The sequence below is a fragment of the Maniola jurtina genome, chromosome 15, assembly GCF_905333055.1.
Source record: "Maniola jurtina chromosome 15, ilManJurt1.1, whole genome shotgun sequence".
Taxonomy (NCBI): Eukaryota; Metazoa; Arthropoda; class Insecta; order Lepidoptera; family Nymphalidae; genus Maniola; species Maniola jurtina.
In genome coordinates, this window is record NC_060043.1 from 11,873,118 (window position 1) to 11,899,262 (window position 26,145).

Here is a 26,145-nt window from a genome sequence, read left to right on the forward strand (position 1 = left end):
ATGGAAATATGAGTTTTGAAGCAATATAAACGCTGTAAGTACAGCGCACTTAAATTGCATATCCAAAGTGTAATTTGTAGGAAATTCAAATTCAAATTCAAATTCAAATTCAAATTATTTTTATTCAATTAAACTTTTACAAGTGCTTTTGAATCGTCAAAATAATCTACCACTGGTTCGGAATGCTGTTCCTACCGAGAAGAGAGACAGATTTATGACAGCCGTATCATGCTGTCTCGTTGTAACAGTGTCTTCAGTCTGAGCAAAGTCAAAGTGCTCTCTATAGATCTAGGACTTAGTATTGTACTCGGTACGCGTGGTGGGGCGCTTAGTCAAAACACTAATAATAATAATTGTCAAAAATATATTTTATAACAAGTGTAAATTAAAAATTTATAACACCCCCGACGATCCAAAGTATTTGAGTTTTCCAAAACATCATTTTCAAATAAATAATTATGTATTTAGGCAATGTCCATCTTGACAGCTTGACATTTGTCTATTGACATAATATTATGAACCTAACGGTTATCTAACCTTCTTTTCTACAAGAAAACTAGGAAAGAGCTGATAACTCTTAAACGGCTGAACCAATTTTTTTAGATTATAGCTAAGAACACTCTCGATCAAGCCACCTTTCAAACAAAAAAAACTAAATTAAAATCGGTTCATTCGTTTAGGCGCTACGATGCCACAGACAGATACACAGATACACAGATACACAGACACACAGATACACAGATACACAGATACACAGATACACAGACACACAGATACACACGTCAAACTTATAACACCCCTCTTTTTGGGTCGGGGGTTAAAAAGGTAAAGTTTGTAAGTTTGGACATAGCGGGTAATCTCCAGAACTAATGATCCGATAGTGAAAATTATTTCACGGACATGAAGTATATATATGAAGTAGCTATAGGCTACAGTTATCACACTAATATTATAAAGGGGAAAGTTTGTGTGTTGGGTGTGTATGCGTGTATGTGTGTGTGTGTCTCCTTCACGCAAAAACTACTGAACGGATTGGACTGAAATTTGGAATGGAGATAGATTATACTTTGGATTAGCACATAGGCTACTATTTATCCCGGAAAATTAAAGAGTTCCCTCGGGATTTTTAAAAACCTCCATCAACGCGAACAAGGTCGTGGGCATCAGCTAGTTTTTATTATACTATCAAACTAATATGTGTTTGTCGAGTCCTTTTTTCACGCCCTAATTAAACAACCCATCGACTTAATTTTTGGCATAGAGATAGTTGAAAAGACCTAGAATAACATAGGCTATTGAAAATTAAAGAGTTCCCATGGGATTTAAAAAAAACTAAATCCACGCGGACGAAGTCGCGGGCTTCAGCTAGTAAATTATATACGAGTAATAATAAAGTAGTAGAAAAAGAGCTAGTTACTACTCTACTACTATAAACGTATAAATAGTTATTTAGGTAAAGAACTAAATAACTATTTACCTATACATTTTACTCTTGCAAGATACGGAACCCCTCGGAGCACGACTCTGACTCGCACGTGACCGGTTTTTAGTAAAATCGTTGGCTTATTTTTACTTGCTCCCGCAGGATTTTTCCTTAAATCTTCCACGAAATATTTCATGCTAATTTTCATATTACTGCCTACGGGGAAAAGAATGCTTGTTAATATAAAACATTTTCATTTACGTTTGTTTTTTTTTAAGGAGCATCGGTACCTATGTAGAGAGGCAGGCGGATTACTTTGAAGTAAATAATGTTTATTTACCACCTACGGACATTAAAAAAAAATTGAATAGTATATCCATACTTCCATACTTAAAGCAGAATTTACATTACGAAATTAGTGGCACGAAATTAGTTTCACGACATTCACTATTAATTAAATAAAATCGTGCCACTAATTTCGCAATGTAAATTCCGCTTACAAAAGCGTCTGTCTGTTTGTCTATTTGCTAGATTTTCCCTATGATAATATCTATGTCCAGTTGTGGACATACACTTGCGCTGTCACTATCCAGCGTCTCCCTGCGGCTCAAATATGTCGTCTGTCCTGGTTTTAGTGACATTGTAATATCACGGGACCATTGTAGTGATATTATAAAAAATCTAGGTATATTATGAGTGAAGTTGGCAGTGGGAGACGTCAAGCGTTCTGATTGGTTAATTCTTTTTCAACTATCGTTTCAACATCGGCAACGGACCAATCAGAGGCGGCCTTATAATCTAACGACCAGTGAAATTGTCAAAATATCACTATAGTATCCCCGTGACATTACAATATCGTTAAAACCAGGGCGATAAATTATAAGAAATGAAGTCAATCTACCGTTTAATTATAATATCACAAGACATACACATTATAGTCTGATTTTTAATTCCGTAGAATTCTGACGTTTCTTAATGTTACCAGAGATGAATTCCCAGAAAATGATAGTAAAAAATTCAAGTAGAAATAGGCTATACCTAGATTCTAAGGATTAAATTTATAAAAGCGTTAGTTTGTTTTATATTATTTACTAGCGACCCGCCCCGGCTTCGCACGGGTGGACATTTATTTTTTCTATTTTCCGGGATAAAATATAGCCTATACGGATTCGGAAGAATCCCTCTAAGTAATGGTAAAAGAAATTTTGAAATCGGTCCAGTAGTTTTTGAGCCTATTCAATACAAACATACAAAAATACAAAGGTTTCCTCTTTATAATATTAGTATAGATTAATAGAGCATTATTTCAGTTTCAAGTGACACACTTTATTAAATATCAATGTCGAAACAAATAGGTAATATGGGAGAAGAAAATCATCGGGCCAGACCAAGGTAGGATGCTTGTAAGATACCTTTTAAGGATTTCCACTTTAAAAAAATCACTAATATTAGGAATAGCTTATAGCTTTCTTTGTTGACAGGGATCTAGGGTAGTTTGGGGTGAAATCGGTGGTAACCCTGTTTTTCATACTAATAACCCACCCAATGTCTAAAACGAATTAAAAATCAGACTATAGACACACTTAGGTAACCGTGAAAATGGTTGCGAAACTGTCTATTAGCTGTATTAATATCGCAGCCGAGGGCGTTGGCGTGTGTCCAGTCGTAAAGTGTCATAATTTCGCCGCTTGTCATATTAACGTACGATTATACTTGTAATATTACATTGTACTGTTAGTAATGAGAGCGATGATAGTTCTAGTGCTTGGTACCAATATTTTCAATTTTCAGAAAAATATTTAGTGAGAAATCATTTAAAAGTTAAAACATTTCTAGATTTCCCAGTGATGATTGCGAATTCATAGTTCAAATTTGACTTATGAGGAGTTTATCTGCAGTGTTTGGTGCGGTCTGCGGTGTTCATAGTTTGGTTCTCATTAACCAACCAAGCTCAATGAAATTTTGTTTCTAGGAACTGGTACGAGTATTACGATCTATTTTCTGTTATAAATACCCGTATAAGTACCCGTGTACATACCACGATTCATTTGTGGGGGTTGGTTGTCTACACGAACGAATACGCTACCTTTGTTATAAAAGAGATAAGTAAAGCAAATGGAAAATCACTTTCATATCCGGTAGGCTAGGACCGCTAGGAGTATGACATGGGTTGGGTTTAATACATTTGATACAGAACCCAGCGAAATCAGATTTATGATGCACACGCTGCCAAGCAAGCGGTGAATTGGAACAGCGCGTCTCGGCAGGTGCGTGTTTCCATTATTTACATCGGTCGAAGGAAAAGACGTACGATTTTTGCCCTTGTCTAATTGGACTTCCGTGACGGTAAATATGTTACAAGCATAATTAAAGCAGCGCGAACGAGTACAGCGTAAGCAAATAATGGGTTCCGCTGATGGAAACGTTCACGTTATGACCACAGACTAAACATCAGTATTTGACATCATGTTATTTTTACTCGACTGCGCAACATCATGTTATCATGCAGGGTCATGTTTTTTACACCTATTTTAGTACGTACTCGTATGTATTTTTATCAATGAGGTGTCTATCGATAAGTAACCCAAAAAATTCCCGATAGGATCTCTACTTGTTCAGTAGCCCACCCAGTACCCAGAAATGATGCAGTACAAATAATAAGTAGTTGTTTTTTTTCACTACTGTTTTTTTTTATATCGACATTGTAGTTCATAAAATCAGTACACATCTCTTTAAATTTATGAAAGAAAATATAAAAAACTGAATACTATATTTAAAATATCGTATATTAGTGGAAACGTGCGCGGAGTATTTGAAGATATTCTACGTAAAATTACGTGGTTTGCGTTATAATTTACGTGTTATAAACACATCACACAGATATGATTTATAATGTACACATTTTATATTTTATTGTTTCAGCTTCAACTGAAAATGACATGCTAATTTATCTTTGCAAATGTACTCGTACAAGGCTATTATTACGCCATGATTCGTCACTATCATCAACCCGGCTTTGCCTGTAAGGTAGTAACCAGCCACGGCCGAAGCCTCCCATCAGACGAGACCAGAAAAGAAATTATAAAATTCCATTCCCCTGCCGGGAATCGAATCCGAGACCTCCCACTAATAAGACAGCGCCGAGGAGGTCGTCAAATAGTAATTAGATAAGGCAAGCTTTAACAGGGCTCTCTCCGTCACTCGTTTTCACTCGTTTCATACAATCGTAGTTCCAATTTCATTTGAATATTGAGCAACCAAAGTCCATGAAATTTTGCAGACATATTCTAGAAACTAATATCTGTGTCTGTGGTGTTTTAGATTTTTCTAAAAATATGTAGTTTTAAAATTACAGGGGCTCAAAGATTTGTATGAAATTTTTTAAGACCGTGTAACTTTGAAACCAAATATTTTAACAGAAATCTGGAAAACCACAGACATAGATATTAGTTTTTAGAATATGTCTGCAAAATTTCATGGACTTTGGTTGCTTAATATTCAAATGAAATTGGAACTACGATTGTATGAAACGAGTGACGGAGAGAGCCCTCTTAAGTTTTTAACATTAACAAAAATGACAGTTGAACAAGTGTAAATTAGAAATTTATAACACCGCCGACAAGTGAAGGTTCAAACGGCTGAACCGATTTTCTTGGATTATAGCTAAGAAAACTCTTGATCAAGCCAGCTTTCAAACCAAAAAAAAAAAACTAAATTAAAATCGGTTCATTAGTTTAGGAGCTACGATGCCACAGACAGATACACAGATACACACGTCAACCTTATAACACCCCTCTTTTTTGGTCGGGGTTTAAAAAAAACTTTGGATTCAAAGCTGTACAGGGAAGCATTGCAGTGTCTAAGGAATGCAATTTCTGAATCAATAGTGTATTGTAGTCTAGACTGTAGACTAAACTCCGCTCTCCGCCTCTCAGACACAAAAGATTTGTTTATACAACTTAAATGGTTAACTCGGCCAGCAGCGAATGTTTAGCTATTGTATATTTTTCTCCAAGGAAAACAAATTCACGTTCTTTATTTTATGTTTATTTTATGAATAGAGAACATGCTGTATAAATTGTAGGTACAGTAAGGTCGGAGACGCTTCTGAATTCTGATCTTTGAAAAATAAATGTGATTTGTCTTTTATCTTTTCTCTGCGACAAATTTATTTATTTATTTATTGTACTAACATAATTCTTACAACTAGTTACATTATATTCTTAGCGCCCCTAAGTCTTGGCGACTTGTCGGGGCGCTGCACATTCCTCTAACTATTAATTACTAGCTGACGCCCGCGACTTCGTCCGCGTGGATTTAGGTTTTTCGAAATCCCGTGGGAACTCTTTGATTTTCCGGGATAAAAAGTAGCCCATATGCTAATCCAAGATATGCTCTATCTTCATTATGAATTTCAGCCAAATCCGTCCAATGGTTTTTGCGTGAAGGAGTAACAAACACACACACACATACAAACTTTCGCCTTTATAATATTAGTGTGATATGAAATACGGGTGAGACTACACAGGACACTCACAATATTATTATTAATTCTAATATTCAAGTGGATAATTTATTATTCTCTCAACCCATCACCCACCCACTACAAAAAACGGGTCTCAACGCAATCAGAATGAAATAACTTGCTTTAATGGTGAAAGAAAACATCGAGAGGAAAGGAGTCTTTGCTACAGGTATAAAGCACTTTTTAACCCCCGACCCAAAAAGAGAGGTGTTATAAGTTTGACGTGTGTATCTGTGAATCTGTCTGTGGCATCGTAGCTTCTAAACTAATGAACTGATTTTAATTTAGTTTTTTTAAAGGTGGCTTGATCGAGAGTGTTCTTAGCTTTAATCCAAGAAAATCGGTTCAGCCGTTTGAAAGTTATCAGCTCTTTTCTAGTTACTGTAACCTTCACTTGTCGGGGGTGTTATAAATTTTTAATTTACACTTGTCTTTAAAGGAAGATGAAAGAGAGATCTAAAGATAGATAAGGATGGAAATTAATGCTATGCCGTAGAGAGCACGAGCTCTTAAAATTATAGAAGAAGATTCAAGATACTCTTAAGACCACTGAATTATTCTCAGCGATTGTACTCCCAAGCATATTGAAAGGAAAATTCCTTTGATCCCTAACAAAAGGAATTGTAAAACCCTAGACGAGAATAAACCTCTTAAAGAGCTACTCTACTGCATGAATATAAGTTTTCTGATAGTTCGATTGATACTCGTACTTATAAATTGAAGGGTACCTAATAAATGTGATATCACGATTCAGGTTGCTTAGTACCTTCTCTAAGGCGGAGTGGCCACGTCACATCATAAGCCACGTCATAATTATCGATTATAATTTGCAAATTAAATACAGCCCATGATCATCATGATCAATTAATTCATTGCCGGCGCACTACTGAGAACAGGTTTGCTCTCGGAATGAGAAAGGGTTTGGACACAGTACGCCACGCTGGCCAAGTGACTTCACACATACTTATAACACTAGCTGTGCCCGCGACTTCGTTCGCATGGAATAGCTCTCAGCGCGCTTTATATAGCCACGGACGCTCAGGCGCGAGGCGTGTAGTACGTACTCTGTACGTTAAAAATCTTCGCCGTGATTCTTTAAATTGACATAACTTTTTTATTTATGAACCGATTGACATGAAATAAACACTAAATGTTAAGTGAGGCTTACTACAATATATTAGTGAAAACCGTATCTAAATCGAATAAGCCGTTTCTGATATTAGCGTGCACAAACACACAGACAAACAGACAAACAGACAAAAAAAAATTAATTACAATTTCGGGTTCGGCATCGATATAATAAAAACCCCTGCTACTTTTTTTTATATATTTCCATTGTACAGACACCACTTTTCTACAATTTTATTGTATGTATAGATTAAGGAAAACTCTCAAACATGCAAGTTTCCTCACAATGTTTTCATTCACCGTTAAAGCAAGTGATATTTAATTGTTTGAAACACACACACCTAACTCCGAAAAGTTAAAGGTTGGGATTGAAGCCCCGACCTCCACAGAATAGGCGGCGGACGTCTTAAATAAGGTTATCATGGCTCTAAAGACAAAATTATATTATAATACATATGTATATAAAACAATGTATGGTAGAATAGTTACTCTCTCGTGCGAAGCCGGGGCGGGTCGCTAGTCCTAGAAATAGCAATGTTATTAATTTCCATGCAATCGCATTCGCGCCTGTCGCCGCCGCCGAGTGCGGTGCGGCCACAACGATTTGCGGCTACGAATGGTGCTACGAGTGTCGACACGTGTAGCGTAGTCTCGTAGCACAGCTACGTCGCTACGACTGGTAGATCGATTAAAAAACTAATAAAAAGTATCGCTCATGATCATACGACTTGTAGATCTTTTAATAAACTAAAAACCAGCCAAGTGCAAGTTAGATTCGCACACAAAGGGTTTCTTGCCACCGCATCGTACCCACAAGATATATTTTTAATTTATTAATTTGCATGGCTGCCATTTTGAATTTCGCCATCTTAGTTTTTTTATTATTGAATGTTGTAGCGCAATAGAAAAAAAAAACTATGTAAAATTTCAATTCTCCACCTATTACGGTTCGTTCATGAGATACAAGCCCGATGACATACGGACGGACAAACGGTGGGACAGCGGAGGCTTAGGCGGGTTCCGTTGACCCCTTTTGGATACGGAACCTTAAAAATACATGGCTCTCATGGTAATACTCACTATATCACACTATTATAAAGGTGAAAGTTAGTGTGTGTGTGTATGTTTGTTACTCTTTTACGCAAAAACTAGTGGACGGATTTGATTGAAAGTTGAAATGGAGATAGATCATACCCTGGATTAACACGGCCACTTTTAATCCCGAAAGTTCCGACGAGATTTTTGAAAACCTAAATCTACGCAGACGAAACTGCAGGTACTAAGAATTGTCTGGTGTAGAAGTTTGTCTGTCTGTTACCTTTTCTGATTTCTTAGAACCTGACTACAGAAAAGCTTAGCTTTTTACAATTCACCTATAAAGCTTATAACGTTTTGTAACGCGTTGATTTTCCCTGATCTAAAACTGCGTTTCCATTGTATCAGCACAGGTATCGCGGAGGCCGTGGCCTAGTTCACGGGAATAATAGTCAAAGAGCTGGCGCACGCTTTGTTATAAGTACGTATGTAAGTGTACGTATTTATACCGGGTCAAATAAAGTGGCAGTTAAAGTGGCAATTGGCAGGGCACATAATTCAAACAAGTGTAAATTAAAAATTTATAACACCCCCGACAAGTGAAGGTTACAGTAATTAGAAAAGAGCTTACAAGTTCCAAACGGCTGAACCAATTTTCTTGGATTATAGCTAAGAACACTCTCCATCAAGCCACATTTCAAAAAAAAAAAAAAAACTAAATTAAAATCGGTTAATTAGTTTAGGAGCTACAATGCCACAGACAGATACACACGTCAAACTTATAACACCGCTCTTTTTGGGTCGGGGGCTAAAAACCGATAGACGTTGTCGTCCCAAGTGGCTAGAACGGCAACCTAACACCAGAAAGCGCAACTTTAGTAGACTATTAAGTCTACTAGTTAACAAGTCTATTAATTGGACAGTATTATATCAAATAATAATAATATTACATCAAATTACATTAAATTAAATTAAATAGTAACATTACATCAAATGAGTCGCAGGAAGCTGCTAAATTCAGGTGCAAGACCGTGGCGTGTAAAAGTCGTAACAAGATACCTATGTCCAACAGAGAATGTCTATTAGCATCTAGTAAAATTTTTCTTCTTAATTGTCATTACGCTCTTGACAGAGCGGTCGTGGTCTTCACTGCAGTGTTGTGGCACGCTTAACAATGCGTCTCCATTTCTCTCTGATGGCTGCTTCCTTTGTGCACTCATGTAAGGGGATGTCTATCGCATTTTTCACTTTTTACCTTTACTTAAATAGGTATCCTGTATGTATGAAATACAAATAACTTAATAAATAGCCTCAAAGATTGTTTCTAAATTCCTTGCAGCTTGATGCATAATATGACATATTATGGATGCGCATCTTATGAAATAATGTAAGATCTACTCTTGCGTTAAACATCCTTTAATGAAACGAAAAAAGAAAATGTCCACCGGCTCTCAGCCTATAAACTGGGTGAACGTTTTTTTGTATTCAGTTACAGGCAGCTGAAGCGTCAACATATATATTTTTTACACTTTTTAATGAATACAGGTAGGCCTTTGTTGTTAGGGTGGCAGTTGACTGAATTTTAGTTTCTATCTTTTCAATTATTCGATAAAACTTGATTCAAATAAATTGTTTGAAAAAAAAACTCGGATAAGCACGTGTTAAATAAATAAACTTTTTTATTTAAATATTGTGAACTGAATAATTAGATGTTGTGATAGCAATCACGCTCTAATTAAATTACTTATTTTGGCATTAGTTTGTTTAGATTATAACTCTCGGATAACCTTACACATTGAACTAGTGTTTTTTGTGTTGGTTTTGGAGAGGACATTCTAATAATTCGATAAAAATATTTAAATAATACCTGCTTTTCTGAGTGACGCCAATAATACTAATATTATAAAATGCGAAATGCACTATGCTGAGCCTTTTTTCGGGTTTCTAAATTCTAAACGATGAAGACAATTTCCACCGAATTGCATTCGCTGCATAGTTTCGCATTTCGAAACAGTAGTTTTAATAGAGTTTAGAATGGATTGTTTTTGTTTTACCTAAGCTCTTCTAACTTCTATTCAAATTATAATTCGATCCGGGGTTCCAAAAATCATTTGCATATTTGATCATCAACACAGATTTTATCAAGGAATTTTAGAATAAGGAAGCTTAGAATTTAGTTTCACTGACAAAGTAATGTGAAATAGGTACGTAAGCTGATTAGATTCATAAAACTTTTTAACCTCCGACCCAAAAAGAGGGGTGTTATAAGTTTTACGTGTGTATCTGTGTGTCTGTGTATCTGTCTGTGGCATCGTAGCTTCTAAACTAATGAACCGATTTTAATTTAGTTTTTTTTTCTTTGAAAAGTGGCTTGATCGAGTGTTCTTAGTAATTCCAAGAAAATCGGTTCAGACGTTTGAAAGTTATCAGCTCTTTTTTAGTTTTCTTATATAGAGGTTTTTGTGTCGGGGGTTTTTCAAATTTTGAGTTATTATCCTGCGCGCTAAAAACTAACCAATATTAGGTTCCTATCTCTTATAGCACCCAGAGTGCTGTTGTGACTGCTTCGAAGGCTTTTTGATCTAAGTTTTGATATTTTTCTGGGGGGATGTAGTCACGGGTAACTGCTAGTGTAAGAATACCCCTCGGTTAGTGAATAGCCTTCAGATTAGACGGTTGAATTAATTTAATGAGAGCTCACAATAGAATGAAGGGATCTAGGCTGTCCGCCCGTTCGTCAGACGTCTAACTCCCAACTTTTGCCTATTCAACTCGAGTGAACAGCTTTTAAAGCACAGCTGAGCAATCATACAGTTAAGCTCTTTCAATTCAGCAATGCTGCTGGCATGGCTATTTATTCTTAGTTACCTGTTTTGGCGTCTTCAAGGGTTCTGTATCCGGAGCGTACCAACAGCACCCTATTACTAAGTCTCCGCTGTCCATTCATCTGTCTGTCTGTCGGTAAGCTGTAGGGTATCTTATGAGATACAGCCGAACCGAAATCCATGAACCATAATAGATAGAGAGTTGAAATTCTCACATAGTGTATAATAACAAGATAAAGTTGAAAACTAAAACCCGACTGCGATCGTCTTAATAAACAATGAAATATTAGAGTAAAATTGTTTTTCTGTCGCTTGGTACATTTTAATGTTATTGTACATTTATATACATAAGTTCAGAGAGACCTCCACTTTTTTTGATGTAACATCAAAAAAAGTACAATTAGGTCAATTTTGTTCTTATAAAATATAGCCGATGTCACCAGGACCTTTACGAATCAATTGACACCTCATTCATCAAAATCGGCCCAGTAGTTTAGGCATTACGGTGGAAAACACAGAAACTGGATACAAACATACATACATATACATACATACATAGACTGCTAAAATCATTACCCCTCCTTTTGGCTTTGCCGCAGTCGAATAAAAAGTAAAGTGTTATGATTGTGAGATGGTACAGGTACTTAGTGGCACTGAGGAATAACTATTGTCACTCAGTAGAATGCAACTAACGGTGCACGCTCCTGGTTATGCAAGTTTCCCACTAGTTGGGGTACAATCACAAAGTACATCTAACTGTCGGTATATTTGTTAAACGGTGACTTGGAACAGCTCGCAAGTTTTTCGCATTGAAATCACGCTTTTGAAGTTTGATTGGGCTGTGAAAGTTTAATAAGAGACGGGCGCTATCTGTTGTTGACAGACTCGTTCAACTACGGGGGCAACGTGAAATTATGTGCTTTATTTTTTAACCCCCGACCCAAAAAGAGGGTTGTTATAAGTTTGACGTGTGTATCTGTGTATCTGTCTGTGGCATCGTAGCTCGTAAACCAATGAACCGATTTTAATTTAGTTTTTTTTGTTTGAAAGATGGCTTGATCGAGAGTGTTATTAGCTATAATCCAGGAAAATCGGTTCAGCCGTTTGAAAGTTATCAGCTCTTTTCTAGTTACTGTAACCTTCACTTGTCGGGGGTGTTATAAATTTTTAATTTACACTTGTTAAATTATAAGCTACTAGATGATGCACGTGATTTCACCTTCGTGGATATTGTACCTATAGTAGCAGGCGTTTCTTTGCAGAAGTCCTTGATATACAAACAATCAAAAGCTTAATTTGCTATAATCCGCTAAAAAGGCAAATCTGTATGGTGAAATATGCGGCATGCGACATGCACCACCCGCCCTCCCGCTGCTAAGCATGCAGGAAAAGCCAGCCCCAAGTACCACCACGCAACACCACACAAATTCACCAGAACACACTCGACGCACGTTTCGCTCCGACACCGGTGCATCCTACTGAGGATTGCCGCTGAGGAGGCCTTCCTTGCATACAATTGTGTTTAGTTTATAGTGTCTTGTTTTGACTTTTTTTGTCTTGTTTTTGTGCAGTAAAGTCTTCTACAATATTAAAATCATTTATTCAAAGTAGGTACTATTGCACTACTTTTGATGGTCAGAATTGTTAGATTTGTAAGATGATACCAGTGATAATTCACAACTAAAGCTACGAGGAGTATCATCTGGTTTCGTACAAAACTAACAGGTTAGACAAAAATAAACAAAGATAGAAAGTACAATTCGATCTCGGAACTCGTTAAACTAAGAGCTATTTGTAACTGTTGGAACAAGGAAGTTTTCTTTGAGAATATTGATCAAGCCAAAGCGTTTTGGGATGTTCATCCGTTACATATAGTTAAATTAGATTTATTTTTATTAGATTACAATTGGATCTTGAACTGTAGTAATAAAATGATGTGATGTTTTGTATTGCAGTAGTATTGCAGTAGTAGTAGGGGCTAGAATTCATTCATTATTAACGAAAATAATTAAAAAAAAAAATCGAAATTTTTAATATAATTGACCGTACAAGGCATAAACGGCAAATATTATTCATTTTTTTAACATAAAAATAGAATATTTTTTGCGAGAAAATATTTTAATGTTAAAAAATTTAAAAATATTTGTCGTTTTTCGCCTTGCAACTTTCTCTGAGTTGGAAGTCCAGTAGGCATTTGACTACATTTTATTATTGAAATATTGTTTCGGATGATAAGGTTTTTACTCCCCCAAATGTTTACAAAGTTAGACAATTTTTAAAAGTGCGAGCGTAGTTCCTCATTATATCTACAAAATTTCTAAAAATTATAAATATTGGACTAAATTCACGAAGAGAAAACGTTATCGCTTTTTGTATGAAAATTTATGACTAGACGATCCTGTTTAGTTATCTGTAGCCTCAGAGACAGTATTTCTATTTTTAAAATGAAAAAGGAAAACCATCAGTACGTATGGCGGGCTAAAAAGCGAGAACAGCTAGAGAAAATGGCACAAAAATGAACCGTTGACCTACATTTGCTATTTTTCATCGAACCTCGCTTCCCGTGGCCCGATTATAAAGCTGCCCATACATGAAGAGGCCAAGCTGAACCGGAAACTTGGGTAGTAGTCGTAACTTAAACTTAAGACCCAGTGTCCATCAGTGCGGAGATAAGCGAACATGTGTTTAGCAAACCCATCAACATACTGATAGCTGTCGCGAAAAAATTATCACGTCATTTATCCCTAATCTGATTGGTCTTCCAGACACATCTCCACCCACCCATTTCCGCTCTGGTGGATACCGGGCCTAACTAGCGTGACAAGTGCGTTGAGGGAAGGCTCTCAATTAGTATTATATTTATATACTGAAATAGGAATCATGATATTTACTAAAACAAGCTTTTTCAAGTAATTTTGAATCGTCAAAGCATCTTACACCACTGGTTCGGAATATCATAATTAAAGCGCTATTATTTAGTACTTTTAAGTCTAAGTAGAATGTTAGTTGCAGCAACTGAGGCTTCGATTTATTAAAAAACCGGCCAAGTGCGAGTCAGACTCGCGCACTGAGGGTTCCGTACTCGGGTATTTTTTCCAACATTTTGCACGATAAATCAAAACCTTATAAAAAATATAAGGGCTCCGTTATTCCTTTTGAGGTACGGAACCCTAAAAATAGCTTATGCCCAAAGTTTCGTTCACGTGGACTACACCGAACGCTTATTTTACCCCTCAGGGGTTGAATTTTCAAAAACCTTTCTTAGCAAATGTTAACGTCATACCCAATAGCTATCTGGCAGCCCAATCCGTCCATTAGTTGGAGCTGTGAGTTGATAGATCAGCCAGTCAGCTTTTCCTTTTATATAGATACTTAGATGTTCAAAGAAACGGTAATTAGGTATTAAAAACAATACATTTAATATCAATAGAGCTGGCACTGAGTACCGGGTAGCGAGGTAGCGAGGTAGCGACCCACATAGTGCGGGGACGGTCGATGTGCGCGCGCCGCAACAGGTGAGCCCGGCCGACCCGCCGCCGTGCGAGCCGCCCAAACATAACTGACCTAACCTCTAATTTTTCACAAATCCAGCACAGCAGTGCCAAAGTAGCCTAACCCAAAATTTTCAAAAAACCTTCCACCCTCGTACAGTTACTACCCGAGCATAGTTACGAATGGTGCATTGTGACGACGTGACCTCCCTGGCGCACCATAAACATAACTGACCTAACCTCCAAACCAGCAAAGCAGTGCTAAAGTAGCCTAACCCAACATTTCCAAAAAACCTTCCACCCTGGTACAGTCACTATAGTGTGTTTTATCGGATAGTACCTATGGCGTTATGTTGGCTCCCCTGTCTGTCCAAGTCATTGGCACGATATTTGCATAAGAAGACGCAGATTTTGTTTATTTTCATTTGATTTTCCTGAATGAATGAAATGAAAATAAACAAAATCTGCATCTTCTCATGCCAATATGGTGCTAATGACCACCCAACAGACAGGGGAGCCAACATAACGCCATAGGTACTATCCGATGAAACGCACTATACCCGAGTATTGTTACACGGTGCATCGTGACAACGCGACCTCCTGGCGCAGTGATGAGGCAAAGTTCAAAATGCATATCCTGTATATTGAAATTTTCATGGTTAGGCCACTTTCATTCCGGCTGCAGTAATTTATTTAACTGAACAGTAGGTTACGTCTATGGGGACCTCTGTAACGAGGATAGGGTACATATAATGTGGAACGGGTATATTAGTTGAACGTTTTATATATTTACACTGTACTATATTAAAGCCTAGTTAAGAAAATGCAAGTTTGGTTAATAATTGAAAATACAGCTTTCTAGAGCACGCATTAACTCACTGCACTTCAATTCAACGCTCAATTTAAAACAATTTCAAAAGAATATAATCGCTATTATATTCAGTACTAGAGCATGCCCGCGGCTTCGCCCGCGTGGATTTCGGTTTTTTGAAATCCCGTTAGAACTCTTTGATTTTCCGTGATAAAAAGTAACCTATGTCCTTCCCCGGGATGTATCCCAAGTCTGTACTAAATTTCATTAAAATTGGGTCAGCGGTAGGGCCTTGAAAACGTAGCAGACAGACAGACAGACAGAAACACTTTCGCATTTATAATATTAATAAGTATGGATTCAACAAGCTATTTCAAATTAATAAAACCAGCTTGGCTACAAATTGAATTTACAGCTTTCTAGAGCGCGTATTAACCATTGACTAACTCACTGCAGTTAGTAATACAACGATCAATTTAAAACAATTCCAAAAGAATATAATCACGATTTGGAATACTTTCAGTATTCAACAAGCTATTTTAATTAAGCTACATAGAACGTTTTCTTTCGGCGAATCTAGTACAAAATAAAACCAGTTTGGCTACAAATTTACTCTACAGCTTTCTAGAGCATGTATTAATCACTAACTTACTGAAGTTAGTAACACAACGCTCAATTAAAAACAATTTCAAAGGAATATAATTTCAATTTTTAGTATAAGAACAGAATATATTTTTATTCAAATAAACTTTTGCAATTGCTTTTGAATCGTCTAAAAAATTTACCACTGGCACGGCATATAGGTTCTAGAATACGTGTTAACCCCTAACTCATTGCAGATAGCAATTTTCAGTTAAAAAAAATCCAATCCATTCCATCAATCTGCCTGCGTCCACTGCTGGACATAGTAGTAAATACAATCCGGGTATCTTTAAAACAGGTGTGAATAGGCAAGGTGCCTATTCACTCCTGTTTTAAAGGTAGGTAAACAAGTCCCATCTTAGACCACATCATCACTTTCCATGAGGTGTGATTGTGGTCAAGCGCTTGCCTATAGTGAATAAACAAAAAACGTAATTTTTCAAAATCAAAAAACTCTTTTATGAGAAACTACCTTATGCAACTTATCCGCGTGGACTAATAACATCACAGCACTTACTGCGTCAGGCATGTTGGTATGCGCCTACCTTTAGTTCCATAATTCCGGTATTAAGTCCGCTTTTGCAGCGAACGGGAGCGAGAATTAACCGCAAGCCCACTGCAGCATGTGGATAATGCGTCATACAGAATATAGTATATCTCTAGTCATATTTTTAGTTGCAAGTTAATACTGGTGAAAAATAATTTCAAAAGGAACTTTATAAAGAGTTGATCTCCTTCTATCAAACATGTTTAATTTTTAGTGTTATTAAATTAGTAGGTATGTAGTACATACTGTACTATAGGATCATCTGGTACAAGGGTACATACTATGTACCCATGATCCTATTTAATATTTATTTTATAAATTACCTACTAGTTGATGCCCCGTGATTATAGGTTTTTAAAAATTTCGTACGAACTCATTGATTTACCGGGATAAAAAGTAGCTTATGTCGCTCCCCAGTTCTGTAACTATACCCATTCAAAAAATACTGCCAATCCGTTATTCCGTTGGGATGTGATTGAAGGAAAAACCAACAAACCGACAAACAAATGGTGAATTATTTTGACGATTTTAAAGCACTTGTACAAAATTTGAATAAAATTATATTCTTTTCTATTATATTCTATTCTAAATACACTTACACATTAAGTAATTATAATATTAGTAGTGATATAAAATCAACATATTTTAGTGTCTCCACACTTTTAGTTTTAAAATCGTACCTTTTGAAAAGCTATTTCCTTTTAACTTTGAAATCCGATTCACGTACCTGAAAAAAGAGAAAAATTAAATATTATTACGTCATCATTAATCTAAACTAGTAGTAATAGAAAGGTTATATCAAACAAAAATAATGTTCTTTGAAGCTATAAAAAATACCAGCCGGACGGACGGACGGACAGACAGACAGACAGACAGACAACAAAGAGATCCTATAAGGGTTCCGTTTTTCCTTTTGAGGTACGGAACCCTAAAAATAATATTATACATATTATTATAATTGTCATCAAGATGCAGCCTGCAAAAAAATGTTCGTATTAACACATCTAGTGAGTATAACTAGCGGTCGTTAGTTAAATTACATTATGTGTAGAAATATTTCTATAAGCTCGGAATGAATAGTGATAACTTGATTGATAACTGATAAGCAATAGCATTCAGTTCAGTATCAAGGTAACAAACATTTGTACACACATTGGACATAACATAGTGATACCATTCAATTTACTATCGAGGCTACAAACAGTACAAACATTTGGACAAGCGTTGAAGTGTTTGTAAACATTGGATTCACATTCGCTGGCTAGATGATTGATACCGACAGGCTTAAACAAACATTGCGAGATAAAATATTGGCCGCTGAAATATGATTATTTTAACTCAAACTATCTTTTTTTCGTCAGTTTCAAATGTTGATAAAATCGGACTTTAGTTTTAAGACCGAGGCGTTTCGTGCATTGCGGAAGCCGAACCACTGTGGATTTGAGTACTGGGTGCCAAAGGGACACTAACGGATAACTTCTAATAACTAATAACTGTGTGTACACACACACACACACACACACACACACGCACACACACACACACACACACACACACACACACACACATACAAACTTTCTCCTTTATTATATTAGTGTGATGCTAATCGTAACTAATACTCCACTTTCCCCTCCAATTAAGCGTAAAGCTTGTGCCAGGAGTGGGTACGACAATAGTACAACGGGTGGGGTTTGAACCGCCGACCTTTCGGAATTCAGTCGGCTCCTCAACCGTTGAGCTATCGAGGCTCGAGTTTATTTTATATGTTTAACAGCGGTAAAGTAGAGTCACTTTACGAGCAAAACTTAGTTTGATATTTAGCGAGGTCGTCTGCATAGTCTGCCGCGAATTGGCCCGCAAAAGGTCTAAGGCAAATCCGAGTGGGTGTTGCCATTACATTATCAAAAGATCGTTTGTAACCCCGACGGCGAGCGCCCACGCTGCGCCACTGGCACGCTTGGTATTTAACAATCGTGATCTCTCTCTGTAGATATTTATCTTCAATGCAAGTCTTGCTATGTCTAATGGAATGCAATGACTAGCTTAAGCTTGGAATGTGTTTGCTTAGGAGATGCCTTTCGCTAAACAAAGGTACAGTTCACGACAGTTATGAAACTTGCAACAAAACCTCGAGATTTCCCCTACACTGGCAGGCGTCAAATGTAGGCTATGAAACGACTAAGTACCTATCAGTTATCACCCCTAGTATTCAAAAACCTAATTAACTTTTTTTGAGAAAGAAATTGGTATAACGCTCTCTCTGTTACGTAATCCCATATGACAGAGCCAAAAATCTCAGTGGGCGTCAACCATATTGAGGCGCCAACCAATCACAAACATGTTTTTTTAATGTTTTTTTAATTTTTTTTTTTGCTCTCTCGTCTGGCTTTACAAAGATTAACCAATGTCAAGTTTGTAGTTATTTGTAACAAGTTAGGGAAACTATACAAGTATGGACCCCGTCTGTGCCGGCGCTCGTCGATACACGCACGGCACCCCCTCAGAGCGCTTTCCAGTCAGTTTTAACAAAAAAAAAAAACACTCCAAAAAGGCAGAGCACGCCCACCAGCCAACACCAACACCAACACAGACGAAGTTCTTAAAAATATTCGAAATTCAATTTGAAGTTTTCAAAAAACATTCGAAATTCAATTCAAAAACATAGTTTCGTTTGCGATTGCTTGGTGGCTCAAAATGGTTAGCGCACTGAGATTTTTTCCTCTATCATTTGTATGGGATTACGTAACAGAAAGAGCTCTATATTAAAATTCTTTCTTCGGATAGAGTATAATCATTCCGTCCTGTAATCTCTTTTTGGGTCGAGGGTTAAAAATTAATGTCATGAGGTCACAATTTAGAGTTATAGACAGTAGACTACAGTTAAAAATAGAGTCAGAGACTACGGTTAGGTAAAATTCTAAGTTATAAAATGAAACAATGCACAAAATACTACAATCTTTATTAAAGACACATTCGTCTATTCATCAATCACTAATTATGATATACATACTAATTATAACTATATCTCACAAAAGTTATTGAAAACTATATATTAATTTCCACAGTAAGTCAAAAGTTCGTCCACAGTACAAGGTTTCTCACAACACTCGGACACAACTTGTCTTTTACTCCTCGTTCTACCAAAGTCTGGTAAAAGGGCACGACGCGGTGTGATACGCGTCCATGTGGACCCTAATCTATGATCCTGTTGTAATTGGGTACTAATCATCCCGTCCTGTGATCTCTTGTTGAAGTTACTGTCACAGATATAAGCCAAAACTGTTGCCAGTCGTCTCCCGCAATAGATTTGTCCTTGTCTATGATTGGTAACTGCCATAGATATACCAGTGCAGGTAAGTAGCAGAAAAGCAAAATGGTTCTTCATTTTTGGTCGAAAATCTGTTCTATAATGGGTCATAGGAAGGTATTTCCCCAGCTTTTATAGGTGGGCTACGTCTAGGGTTGTCACATTTTTTGGGCGGATTTATTGGTTGCATAAATTCGCAGAATATGCTGAACATAAGCATTTTTGACATATTTATTTATACTTTATTATATATTTTTATTTTTTAAGACTGCAGTTAAATATGTGATATTTTTATCGAATAAGTTACTAAACTAAGTTCTAAACAATTTACGTTTTTAATTTAAAATAACTGATTTAATGGTAATTATTCATTTCCTGAAAATTAATTCGGGTCTGGTTCGATGCATGGTTGGCGTTTCTGTCCTAACTGCACTGTCACTTACAATCAAGTATGATTGCAGCTCAGATGCTAAAACTGAGCCCACATTGGCTACTATCGCTGTGTATCTAGCATCTAGAAAGTCTAAGCTTAATCTATGGCATTAGTCAATACTCAAATACCCGAGCCACCCCCTTCTCGATGAAATTCTTAAACCGCAAAAAATTAGCCACTTAGTTCCTTCAAAACTTTGATTGCTAAAGCAAAAGCTGCCATAAGTTGACATCCAATTCGAAAACCGTGCAATATTCCAACAGAAGCGAAGCTCTGTTTCTCAAGCTCATAATAATATAGCCACCGATACACGCTGTTTAGCCAATGAGATGTGTAAGATATATGCATTCATGCGGTTGTTTCACATTTAAGTATTTAAGTATTTAAGTCCCTAATCCCTATCCCAACAAGCAAACATACACACTCTCACATTTATTATAATACTTATGGGCAGTGATTCAGAATCACTACCTAATCTTCTTTCTGAACATAGACCTACTTTACATAATACCTGCATTAGTACGTAGTGAGACACAATTTAATTGGCATTCTCTATCCATTCAGAGAGTTCTGCTAGTTTACAACTTTAATAACTCAAAAAAAAAACCCCGACACAAAAACCTCTATAAGAAAAATAGAAAAGAGCTGATAACTTTCAAACGGCTGAACCGATTTTCTTCGATTATAGCTAAGAACACTCTCGATCAAGCCACCTTTCAAACAAAAAAACTAAATTAGAATCGGTTCATTCGTTTAGGAGCTACGACGCCACAGACAGATACACAGACACAGATACACACGTCAAACTTATAACATCCCTCTTTTTAGGTCGGGGGTTAAAATTCAGTTAAGAACATTAGTGATTAAAAAGTTGTAGTGGCAGCCCTAACTGAAACTCATTACCATGCAGTTATGTCTAGTACTGTAAACTTATAGAAAGTAAATTCCACGTAGGACGCGTGATGTCATGAACTTTAAAACGAAAGGCTTACGTGTTACGTGCCGGGGTAATGGAGTTGCAATAACTTGAGGCAATTTGCGATGCAAATACCCCCGGGCCCTGTCTACATAGTACAATTACGGGCTCTGCATATACATATAGCGAACTTGCATATGTGTAAACTTCATGTCCATAGTGATTGATTAAGCGGTAACGCAGACGACCGGTTTTTAGACCAGATTATATAATATCCGGCATTATCTTAGGACGCGACGTTGAGAAGCGGTTTTATTTTTAACCCCGACCCAAAAAGAGGGGTGTTATAAGTTTGACGTGTGTATCTGTGTATCTGTCTGTGGCATCGTAGCTCCTAAACTAATGAGCCGATTTTAATTTAGTTTTTTTGGATAAAGGTGGCTTGATCGAGAGTGTTCTTAGCTATAATCGAAGAAAATCGGTTCAGCCGTTTCAAAACTATCAGCTCTTTTCTAGTTACTGTAACCTTCACTTGTGGGGGGTGTTATACATTTTCAATTTACTTACACTTATATTCATTTGGTTTATTTACGGCTACTGACTATACTAATACATTTAAAATGGAACTTAATTTTAAAATATTACTTGCTAAATGTAATGGCCTTTTACAGGAATTCTTCCTATCTGTCCCCCTGATTTGTCCCCTCAGGGGGACAAATAGGAATAAATAGTTCGAAGTCGGTCGTGCCAATGAGGTGTCAATGAGAAGTCACAAACTATGTGAAGAGTAAACGGTTCGTGCGTCTAATTGGTACCGGCTCCAAAAAATATGTTAATATAGAACTACATTAAAATATATTCGGTAATAAATTGAATTATTTTTTACTTTTTAGTGTTTTTAGGGTTCCGTATTTCAAAAGGAAAAACGGAACCCTTATAGGATCACTTTGTTGTCTGTCTGTCCGTCCGTCGTGTCTGTCAAGTAACTACTAAAAGAATGATGAAAGGCAGGTAGGTAGGTCTTATAGCACAAGTACAGGAATAAATATGAAAACTCCCAATTTGTGGTTACATCATTAAAAAAAATATATGTGTTTTAATTTTCAAAGTAAGATAACTATACCAAGTGGGGTATCATATTATGAAAGGGCTTTACCTGTACATTCTAAAACAGATTTTTATTTATTTTTTGTAAAATAGTTTTTGCTTTATCGTGCAAAATGTTGGAAAAAATACCCGAGTACTGAACCCTCAGCGCGCGTTTTTTTGGTTATTGTGGTCGGTATTATAATTAATAAGCATAGTAATCCTAAGGATTGCGACTATCGCATTGATTGCATTAAAGTTTCGTAATCGGGGTGCACTGGTGCAAGTTTCTAGTCTCACATTTAACATTGTTGACGTAGAAAGGTTAAACATAAATGGGGGTTTATTTAGCTGCATTTCAGTCTATTACGTCACACTACCTACGTAGCCACAGAATCATTCAAGCTTCAAGTACTGAGTAAGACGCCTAAGAGAAGACATAGCGTCCTTGTCTTACGTTTACCCAACAACTGGTTTTTGAAGCATGCTCGTAGGTGTCGTATTCCCCAAAGGTTCATTATGAACTAAGACTTATCTATGACGGACGGCAGACGGTATACAATTACTTAATATAATATGCAAATTCATGCAACACAATAACATTTTGAGAATATTAATTTAATTAGACAGTCAGGTAACAAGTGTAAATTAAAAATTTATAACACCCCCGACAAGTGAAGGTTACAGTAACTAGAAAAGAGCTGATAACTTTCAAACGGCTGAACCGATTTTCTTGGAATATAGCTAAGAACACTCTCGATCAGCCACCTTTCAAATTAAAAAAAACTAAATTAAAATCAGTTCATTAGTTTAGGAGCTTACGATGCCATAGACAGATACACAGATACACACGTCAAACTTATAACACCCCTCTCTTTGAGTCGGGGGTTAAAAACATAATAAGTTGCGATAAAATTTCGTAGCACAGCTCGTAGCATATCGTAGATCGTCCGTAGCTTGCTACGTCGGCCGTATTGGATTGACGTATTGGTCGAAATGACGTATTGGATTGTAAAGTTGACGTTGGTGTGAGCAGTAGAAAGCTTTATTAATTTACTAGCTGATGCCCGCGACTTCGTTCAGGTCTTTAGGTTTTTGAAAATCCCGTGGGAACTTTTTGATTTTTCGGGATAAAGTAGCCCATGTCTGTACCCGTGATATAAGCTGTCTCTACACCAAAAAATCTCACACAAAGCACACAGAAATCAAGTGAGGGTCGATCTCAACTGACAACATCAGAACAGCTTATTTGGTGCGATTGATGCGGCCGAATCCGCTGAATGCTTTCTTTTTGAACGAGAAAAATTCTTATCCATTAGGTACTCGACCTTCCTGGGAGATTGGGTTATGCAGAATTGCTACCAACTAAAGCCCCTCAGAACATAATGAGTCTCCGGGGACTCTTAAGAACGTACGTCGCTTTCCGCTCCTAATCTCAATAAACATAAGGTGCGCAATATAAAGTTTACAGGTCTATGACACAGGCAGTAAGGACAACATCCATCACTCACACGGTATTAAACCAGTAACACTTTACGACACTACGAAATCGTTTTACGTACTATGTCGAATGTCTTTACTGTTGTTAGAATTGAAACATATCGATTGATCGAAGAAGACTCGCAATAGTCGTTAGAACTGTATTTTTAACCCCCGACCCAAAAAGAGGGGTGTTATAAGTTTGACGTGTGTATCTGTGTATCTGTCTGTGGCATCGTGGCTCCTAAACTAATGAACCGATTTTAATTTAGTTTTTTTGTTTGAAAGGTGGCTTGATCGAGAGTGTTCTTAGCTATAATTCAAGAAAATCGGTTCAGCCGTTTGAAAGTTATCAGCTCTTTTGTAGTTACTGTAACCTTCACTTGTCGGGGGTGTTATAAATTTGTAATTTACACTTGTTAAGTATAGTTTGTTACGGCTATACTCACGTATTTAGTTGATGTAAGCCGACTAGTTTCTAACCAATCCAGGGTCCTTCTATTAAAGGGACTCAGCTCATTATAGTTTCAACGTTAAAAAACTGTAGTTTTAGTATTGAAAATGAGTGACGTCAGCACTCAGCGCCGACGCGTGAAATGCATAAGGCCTCTGCCTCATATTTAGTGCGTTGCGTTGCGTCGTCGCATGGTATGCCACTCCTACTCAGCGCCGATATCATGTACTGAATAAACGATTTTAAAACAATGGAATTTAGGTCCATTTCACTCTGACGTTTTAATACTCGAAAACTATCTACGTTATCGAGAAATGCAAGCTAGAGTGGACGTTCTAGTTCACGACGATCACTCAGCATTGGTTATAGTAGTGAGAGTAGTAAGTGTATCGATAAGCGTTAACGCATTTAATGTGCCGTAGCGTAAGTCTTATTTCCTACTATGATATAAAAGTTTTCTTCAAATTTTAGAAGCGCGATATCCCAGGACTGGTGATTCTAAAGGAAATAAGTCTAAGAACAATTTTTAAAGCTAATTACATGATCTACAATTTTTGTCTGACATATTTTATGATAAAACTTACCGTTTAACTGGAAAATGCAAAAATCGTATTTTTGTGAACTTCAATCTTGAATTATTATTTTTTTGCAAATGTGGGATCTATACGGACTTTTCACATTCATGTGTTGTGTTCCCAACATTCATACCAATTTTTAGTTCTATGCAAATTATTGTAGCCTTGCTATGCTATGTCTATTTTTAACCCCCGACCCAAAAAGAGGGGTGTTATAAGTTTGACGTGTGTATCTGTGTATCTGTCTTTGGCATCGTAGCGCCTAAACGAATGAACTCACACAAACATAGCCAAACGGTCTTCGTGAAATAGAACATCCGTACTAAGGCTAGTGCTTAGCTCTGCGCTTAGCATATGATAGTCAAAAATAATGCTTATCTCAATAAACATAAGGTGCATTAATAAGAGCTATAACGTTTACAGGTCTATGACACAGGCAATAACGACAGCATCCATCACTCACGCGGTATTAAACCTGAGACACTTTACGACGCTACGAAATCGTTTTACGCATGTCGAACGTCTACTGCCGTTCCAATTGAATCGGATCTACTTTTATTACACGAGTGACTTATGGAAATTGTAATCAATACAAGACATCGGCGTCAATTCTGATGTCTTTCACTAAACTGAATTTAAAGTAGCTGCATCTTTTTCTTTTTTGTATAGCTAAAAAAGGACGGAAAAGGAATTTTAAATTAAATACTCTAAATGTTGCTACTCTACAAAAAACGATATACTCAAGACTGGCACTTAAAGTCACGAAGTTTGCACTATTTTTTTTAATTTTTTTTAATTTTGATACAAGTTAGCCCTTGATTGCGATCTTACCTGATGGTAAGTGATGATGCAGTCTAAGATGGAAGCGGGCTAACTTGGAAGGGGTATGGAAGTTTCATTAAACTCATACTCCTGACCGGTTTCTACAAGTCATCGTATCGGAACGCTAAATCGCTTGACGCGAAATTTAGTTTGTCTGTTCTTTTGCTAATTACATTTGATAAGAAAAAGATGCGATTCTCTAAAATTTAGTTACTGTCAGAATCAGTATCAATATTTTTCAAACACTAAAACCCCTGCACATAAGAATTTATACACATTTATATAGCTGATGCCCGACTTCGCCCACGAGGATTTAGTTTTCTAATAATCACATGAAAATCTTTGATTATCCGGGATAAAAATTACGCTATGTTCGATATTGTTAATAGATTTCCGTTTCTCGGGTATAAGCTGTACCAAATTTCGTTTAAATCGGTTAAACGGAGGGGATGTTGTAAAGAAGCAGGCGTTACTTTGCGGAAGTCCAAGATATACAAGGAACCAAAAGATTAATTATATTAAGCGGATTATAGCAAATTAAGCTTTTGTTTCCTTGTACAAACGGATGGGGCTTGAAAATTCAAAAATATATCATACTTTTGAATTGTCAAGTGCATCTACTACTGGTTGGCAGTGCCTTTCCCAC

At 36.8% G+C, this 26,145-nt stretch overlaps 1 protein-coding gene and 1 long non-coding RNA gene across 2 annotated transcripts in view; both read right to left on the reverse strand.

Annotated features, from left to right (window-relative positions):
* LOC123872789 (protein kinase C, brain isozyme) overlaps nt 1-26,145 on the reverse strand; it is a 193,850-nt gene that overhangs the window by 38,677 nt on the left and 129,028 nt on the right. The window lies entirely within an intron of this gene.
* LOC123872814 lies at nt 12,541-24,754 on the reverse strand. Its single transcript, XR_006797551.1, has 3 exons — nt 24,624-24,754; nt 17,915-17,920; nt 12,541-12,550 (listed from the first exon to the last, which is right to left on the reverse strand). It is a non-coding gene; the product is annotated as an uncharacterized LOC123872814 (long non-coding RNA).